The 8,163-nt window shown below is 41.7% G+C and overlaps 1 protein-coding gene across 1 annotated transcript in view; it reads right to left on the reverse strand.

The window, feature by feature from the left end:
* The window catches only part of LOC106012746 (elastase), an 8,971-nt gene extending 6,062 nt beyond the window's left edge, over positions 1–2,909 (reverse strand). Inside the window, exons 1-2 of the mRNA XM_013086575.2 lie at positions 2,763–2,909; positions 1,620–1,768 (exon numbers count right to left, since the gene is read on the reverse strand). The gene's annotated coding sequence lies outside the window, so the exon portion shown is untranslated. The remainder of the gene's footprint in view (positions 1–1,619; positions 1,769–2,762) is intronic.
* Positions 2,910–8,163: the final 5,254 nt, after the last annotated feature.

An 8,163-nucleotide genomic window follows, 5' to 3' on the forward strand; every position in this document is an offset into this window, starting at 1 on the left:
TCACACACACACACACACACACACACACACACAAACAAACAAACACACAGAGGCACCCATTCGCTTATATGCGCAGCCTGTTATAACAACCAAAACCAGTAAAGTGCTACGTTCCTTCTTTATCAATGTAATTCTAACAGGTCAAAGTTAGCCAAAGATCAAGCTATTTCAGCAGCAAGCTGTCACCATATTAGATAACAGATGATTGGGTCAACCAGAGGAAAAATAACCTCATTTTTAGGTCATAATCAATTCTTTGACCCCTCAGAGCCGAAGAAGAGATGGTGAAGATAATCGCCTCAAATTACACTATTTATGGAATAATTTTATATCCAGTATCTACTCCTTTCTGCCCTATCAGCCCAGGCAGGTCCTGACAGCCGAGACTCCGAGCAGACAGCATTCTCACTGATCTAAATAAGTCCATTGGGATGTAAAATGTCTACCCGTATGTTTGTATACAATTTACGGGAGGGGGAAGGGGTTGTTGATTGTTTTTTATTTGTTTTGTTTTTTGAAGACGGGGTAATGGGTTTCCTGTAAGACAGAGAAATTATGAAGAAGGCATAACGGGCAGAAGGAACATTTAGGAAAACAGGCTGCCCTTTGTAAGGATTTGAACCCTTGACCAAGTTCATCATTTCCCGACATTGTAGTCTTTATAATTAATATTTATTTGCAATATATGACGTTGGAAAGGGAGGTGAGGCTAGGACATTACATTTGCAGAAATAATACAGCTGTAAAAATGGCATAATAGAAATGTAAGAGAGAGTATTTTCCAGCAACATCAGCATATTTTACCCCCCCCCCCCTTTCCCCCCAATCTGTTTAAGTCTGCAGTAGTGTGTCTTCGAAGTGCTGTAAAATTCCAATACTGTAGTATCTAGAAACTGGATTATTCGTTGTCACAGGCCAATTTTGATATTTCTCATTTTAAAGAAGCCGCAACAAAGACGTCATTGTTCTTTTGAATGTGGCAGATTTACTCCAACTACGATAACCCCCCTCCATTACCACTCCATCAAAAGACAACATCATCATCTACAACAACAACAACAACAACAATAACAGCAACAGCAACAGCAGCAACAGCAGCAACAGCAGCAACAGCAGCAACAGCAGCAACAGCAGCAACAGCAGCAAACAGCAGCAACAGCAGCAACAGCAGCAACAGCAGCAACAGCAGCAACAGCAGCAACAGCAACAGCAGCAACAGCAGTATTTCGTCATTTTCGGCAATGCATTGTTATCCAAATTTTCCGAACAGATAAAAAATATATTGGTGCTTGCATCCCATTTAGCCAAATATGTACCTCGTTCGATTTATGTTTTGTTTTTTGTTTTTTGTTTTTCTTTACTGCCCAAGATCGATACATGATTTTGAGGATGTTGGAGCAGATTGATGTAAGTGCTTTTACGCCCCCTTCGACACAATTTAGACCATTTTTTAGGCCGGGCAACAACACAGCAACCCCAATCATTACAATAACAGCAATACACACACACACACACACACACACACACACACACACACACACACACACACAAGTAGATTTCTTTCCGGGCAAGTGCACCAACACCATTTAGCAACACGGGCGCTTGGCCGACATACTCACCCATTGCAGAGGTCCACATGGTAGATAGCCCTTGAGCTGTTCTCGCTATTCGAGTCTGTGAAAAATACATCCAGGCTGGCCACAAAGAGGGGTTCTCCTGACTCAGTGAGGTCGTAGTTGTTTCTCCTTGAAGACTTTCGCACATTTGTCTGTAGAAATATTGGTTTTTGTTTTGGTAAGTTGGGTTTTTTTTTCCTTTTCGTAAGACTCTTACGGCGCTCGCAACTGTGTAAGGTCATATGAGCCCGCGGGACACATTAAGCATTTTCATTTGGGTAGAAATTAATTTTGAACTTTGCCCGGGTGGCAGCCTAAGCCTTCTCTTCACGAATTTAGGATCACCAAGGACAACTTGCACACGGGGCCTCCATGGTTTTTTGTCGCCCTTATCCGAGAAGGCTAGGTGTTCGATCTTACCTAGCGTAAGATCAGGGGGGGGGGGGGCTGAAAGACAGTAGTAAGAAGGGGCCAAGGAGTAGCAGTATTAAAGGCTGCAGAAAGACCCAGGAGCCCAGAGGGGGCAAAAATGGGGGGGGGGGGCAGAAAGTGGAGACGACAGCAAATGACAGAACATTGTTTGAGAGGGCAGGAAAGGAGGTGAAAGGAGAATATTTTAGAGAAGAAAGTTTTCCGTCGCTGCCAGATTTCGAACCCGAACCCTATTGAATGATAGGCGAACACCGTAACCTCTAGACCACGAAAACCCCCCCCAAAAAATTGCTGTGGTGGTGGCGGGGTGTACACACACCACATATATTTTTTTTGTTTTCCTGTGTGTATGTATGTGTGTGTGTGTGTGTGTGTGTGTGTGTGTGTGTGTGTGTGCGTGTGTGTGTGTGTGTTTGATAGAGTAAAGAGAGGCACACTGGCACGATAATGGCCATTTAGAGCAGGGAAAAGGGGAGATGAATGGGCAGAAACAACAAAGGGGAAAAAAGAAGTAGCACCTGCCACTGGTGCCCTCTGACCACCAGCACCTTTTTACGACCATGTTGACAACATTTAGGTGATTTACAAGGAATTCAGGACATCATTTAATTAAGAAAGAGAGTTAGTGTCCACCGTCTTGTTGGGGCACTGATAGAGCTTCTACGTTATAAACATCGGGAAAAGTGAATAGTACGTTGATTATAATCTACTTACTGCATCGTACTCGACACCTTCACTCTCTGCGATGATAGCTATAATCTCAGCTTTACTTCTGTGACAATCTCTGTTTAATTCTTTCAGTTCTTTTTCCAGGCCCTGCGAACATGAAGTGCGGAAAAAAGTTGCAAGTAATTACTGTGTTGCAACACAATTAGGTAAAAGATTATAGGTGTTCAAGAGAGTAACAAACGCAAAAGAAAAGGATGTGAAATTAGGTCGAAATATGTTTGATTGGAAAGGAGCAAACCACACCAGAGCACCCGCCAGCCACCCACTAGTAATTACTTTGGGGCAAGGCAAGTTGACCAAGTTCAGAAGTAATGAAAAAATATCAATATTGCAACACACGTGTCATTCTAAGTTTTTATTTAAAGGTATAGTCGCAAAATGTGAACGATTGTAAACTGTACATAGAGCAGAAAAATGCAGTTTACATTACGCTACCTTAGAGTTACAAAGTTCTGACGATTTAAGACCATGAGGTCAGAAACAAAATGTTCTGTCTGCTCTATCAAAATCGTAAGATTATTTGGAATCGTTTTTAAGTTATTCTAAGAAATGCATTCCAAAAGCATGACCTATTGTGAAACTCATTTTTATTTTTTACGTCAAATTTCTAAAAACAAGGTACTGAGCTGACAGAACTTTGTGATTCTAATGTCGCAATTAAATTACATAATGTTGTCAACAGCATGTTTTTTAAAAGCAGTAGAGATCACCACGAATAACTCAAGGTAAAAGTCTACTTGAGCCTTCCATTCGGGAACTTACTCGCCTTACTACTAACATCAGGGGTCTCCACTCTCTGTAGGGGAGGGGAGCGGTGGAGTTGAAGGGGAGGGGGGGAGCACGTGTGGGTAGCTATGACAGCATGTACAAAAGGCTCTTTCGATTTATTTTAAGAATGGTGAGGCTTAAGTATACACTTACTAAAATAAATCAAAATACCAGACTCCTGTCTTTATATGGATTAAAATAAACATTTACAAAAGCACAGCGCGTTATTATAACCGCTGAGAAGAATCGTCATAGATTTTTTAAAATCAAGCGTCTTCGAGTTCATCCATTCATTCTAAAAAGTCATAAAATGAACAACACTGGTAATCCAGATAACATCCAAAATACATGTAGTACACATATTTGGAGATGGGCATTCGGATATTAGATAATAAATTTTAGCAAAAGGCAACAACAAACACGAAACGCAACTACAGCAGCCTAGACTCTTTAGCACCAACAACACATACCATCCCCACCACCACCACTACCAACAACAACAACAACAACAACAACAACAGCAACAGCAACAGCAACAACAACAAAAACAACTATTACGGAACAACAGCTACAGCAACATTAACAAATGTGTTAACAACAACAACAACAACAAAAACAACAACAGCAGAAATACAGCAATCGTACAACAACAATAACACTGACAACAACATCATCATCATCATCAACAACAACAACAACAACAACAACAACAACAACAACAACAACGACAACAACAACAACAACAACAACTACTACTACTACTACTACTACTACTACTACTACTACTACTACTACTACTACAGCAACAGCAACAGCAACACAACAAAAACAACAACAACAACAACAACAAAGCGTGTACCCGCGTGAGCCTCCCTCCCAGCCTGTCGATCCGGCCGTTAGGTCTAAGACTTATGTCGAGCTGTGAGTCGCGGAGAGCCGTGCCGTTGTACTCCTCCACCAGGCGCTTCACGACGGTACCCTGGGCTGTGCTCAAGTTGCCACGGTCCTGGGGAGGAAAAGTGGATGACTGAATGGTTGTCGTTGATGTGTTGTTTGTGTTGTTTGGGACCCTTTTTGTTCGGTGTTGTTGCGTGTGTGTGTGTGTGTGTGTGTGTGTGTGTGTGTGTGTGTGTGTGTGTGTGTGTGTGTGTGTGTGTGTGTGTGTGTGTGTGTGTGTGTGTGGTAACCTATCCGTTCGAAATGTTTTAAGCCCCGAAGAGTTTGCTCTTCGCCAAGGCCACTGCCTCCCTTGGGTAGCGGGTGAGGCAGTCCAACCTCCCTGAATCCTCCCCGAAGAAATGCCACCGCCGGACCTTCGTGGCGGGGCATCTCTGCAGCCAGTGCTCCAAATCTTGGGGCTCCTCGCTGCACAATGGACAGGTTGGGTCCGATGTTTTGTCCATTCTATTTTTGTAGGCCCGCAGCCCAGAGAAGTGACCGGTCGGTGTTGTTGTTATTATTGTGGCGTCGGTGGCCTAGTGGTTAGGCTCTCGGACTCGCAACCGTAAGGTCGTGGGTTCGAATCCCGTCAGGGACCCGACGTTGTGTCCTTGGGAAAGGCACTTTACCCGAATTTTCCTCACTTCACCTAGGTGGGAATGGGTACCCGGCTATAGACAGCGAAAGATCTTGTCAGTTTGTTAGTGTTTGAGCTGCTTGCGCTGTATGCTTCCCGGGAAGCTGAGAATGTTTCGGAATGTTCTATGATCTTGTTCTATGATCTGCTGGGGTAATATTATAGTTTTCGCAAGAGTTTTACAGACCTTGCAACACATTTAAGTACCGAAGATCAGAGGTGTTACAAGAAAGTAACAAACAAAAAAAGGAGGAGAGATAGAGCTTTGATAGAGTAGAAAGAGCAAACCACACCAGAGCATCTGCTAACCAACCACCCAGCCACATTATCTATTTCAATCTTCCCAAAGATTATTTGTGATAGGAAAGAATAAGCAAACCACACTAGAGCATCTGCCAACCGGTGATAGGAAAGAAGAAGCAAACCACACCAGAGCCAACCAATCACGCACCCAGCCATATTATTTATTTCAATCTTCCCAAAACTTACCTGTGATAGGAAAGAAGGATGTGACCACACCAGAGCACCCACCAGCCTGTGACAGGAAAGACGACGCAAACCACACGAGAGCACCTGCCAACCAACCACCCACCCAGCCGTATTATTTATTTCAATCTTCCCAAAAACGTATCTGTGACAGGAAAGAAGGAGCAAACAACGCCTGAGCACCGGTTAACCAACCACCCAGTAATATATGATTAATTATTCCAATCTTTCCAAAACTTTACCTGTAAAACTATGTTTGGATCCAGGTCTAGAATAACTCTCAGTCTCTCTAGCGAGACAGGATTTGTGTCCTTGGTGAGCTCGTAATGTCTCCGAACTCGGTACGATGCCGTCTCCCACAGAACGGCGTCCACGCAGACAATTAGTAGACACAGGAGAACACAGGCAGCAGCGGAGATGTGGACGATGTGCGAGAAGAGCTTCATGATGGTTGGTGATGGCGTTTATTGAAGCATTTGCTGCTGTCTCGTGCCTCTGAAATGTTTTTGAAGAAAGTTACTGTATGGGTTTTGCGCTCGTTTCAACATTGTAAGATTATTAAGGAACCAAGCTGGACTTACATCCCTTTAATTGTCTTGAACATTTGTGTAACTGATATGTCACGATATGGCGGAATCAGGCCTTCGTCAATTCTTGAGCTTACAGAGTTATTGGTAGCAGGTTAAAGCCTGTTCTTTATTTTGCTTTCCCTGGAAAAAAATCATCTATCTAGAATAGAAGTCGAGAATTTTGCAATTGAAGGAGGTTTGGGTAGCCTGATGTCAGAGTTTAAATTAGCGAGAAAATTATCGAAAATGTTTGGTGATTTCCAATGTTTGACTGTCCTTGGCAACTGCCAATTCACATTTTAGAAATTTCTTTTTACCATTGGTAGACGTTTTTTCCCGTGAAATCCTCGTAGAAAAGCGTTTTAAATGGACATAAAAGGTGTTGAGCCCCCCAAAAATGTTAATCATTAAAAAATGCCCTACAGGCGGGGGAAAATGCCAGTGTCTTTGATTTCATTATTTTGACCAACCCCTGATTTCACCACATTGCCACACATTTGGAAGTCTGTTCAACGGTATCACCGGAAGAGAAAAATAAAGTAATCAAGACATATGTTTTTTACGAACATTTTCGTTGGGACCGAGCCAAATATGCAGAGAGCCTGGAAAACTCCTCAAATAGTTCAAGATCACTACAATTGTGGATTTCAACCAGGATCATTGATATCATTTAACCTAGCTTAGTGTCAACTGAGCTATACACTGTGCCTTATGCTCTGCAGTCGACAAGTACGGCCTAATGTTTGATAATGGTAGCGTATAAATTATGTTTGTCCTGTTATTGCTGTGAACAATTGATCTACAAGATGCTTATGTTGTTGTTGCTGTGTTATTTCTTTTTAGTATACAAGTATTTATCCATTTATTTATTTATTCATGTATCTATGTATCTATTTCTCTATTTATTTGTTTCATTTTTGTATTTTTAAAATTATTTTTTGGTGGCTTATTTTTAAGATCACACTACATTAAACGACTAGGACAGTAACGGCTTGAGCTAAGATGCGAGGTAACTAATCAGTTCTTTATTTTGAAATAAAAAGCATTTAGGCATCTACGTTCAAAAGAGATAACTAATAAGATATACACTTTGCTTGATGAGTACAATTTTAAAAGGGGACTCAAAAAGGCCCTTCTTTTAATTCGTTTTTTTATTTTTAAAAGTACATATCATAAAGAAGTGATTTTAAAAAAACAACAGGTCAAGCGAAGGTGGAGTGGGGTTCTGCAGCAAATGAAAATATTATTATAGAAATAGTTGAACAAAGCAAACATCCTTTCTGCTTCTTCTTAGAAATAGCACAAAGAGAATTGGAAACAACAAGTGGCAACGATAAACCGGAGTCCTCCATTCAGAACCTAACTGACGTACTATGCACATTCAGGGTCGCCACCCTCAGTGGAGCTTTATTTTGGTCTCCCACGACGCCATGCAAGAACTGCGCTTCCATTAATACATGGGGGGGGGGGGGGTAAAATTAACATTTAGTGACCCAAAACGTCATGAACATTGGGTGCATAGCACATAAATAAGGCAAGTCGTATAACAGTGTATTATTATGGGCGTGGAAAGACAGATTATCGTACAACTCCTATACAGACAAACTAGATAATTATAGTATCTCTACAGTGAAACCCTTGCCAATCCAACAGACGCTATCATTCAGAAGAAGCGCAGTGCTTCTTCTAATTCTCATCTCTTTGAAGACCAAGGGGACACATACGTAAGAACAGCAGGAGACCAAAAGCAATGTTGTGGCACATTTCGAGCCATAACGCTCAAATCAGAAAAAAACAAATGTACCTATTTTTTCTCTATGCATGCTGTTGCTTGCATTTTTTAAAACAGAATTGAAAAAATCTGTATAAATAACTAAGGTATGCTTATTTTTAAGCACCCCAAAACTACTCGTCTTCAAGCGTTGTTAACGTACATGTCTTTTGTATTGTCTAAAATTGCCAAATATCGGGGGGGGGGGGGGGGGGG

This window comes from Aplysia californica, unplaced genomic scaffold (genome assembly GCF_000002075.1).
Source record: "Aplysia californica isolate F4 #8 unplaced genomic scaffold, AplCal3.0 scaffold00482, whole genome shotgun sequence".
NCBI lineage: Eukaryota > Metazoa > Mollusca > Gastropoda > Aplysiida > Aplysiidae > Aplysia > Aplysia californica.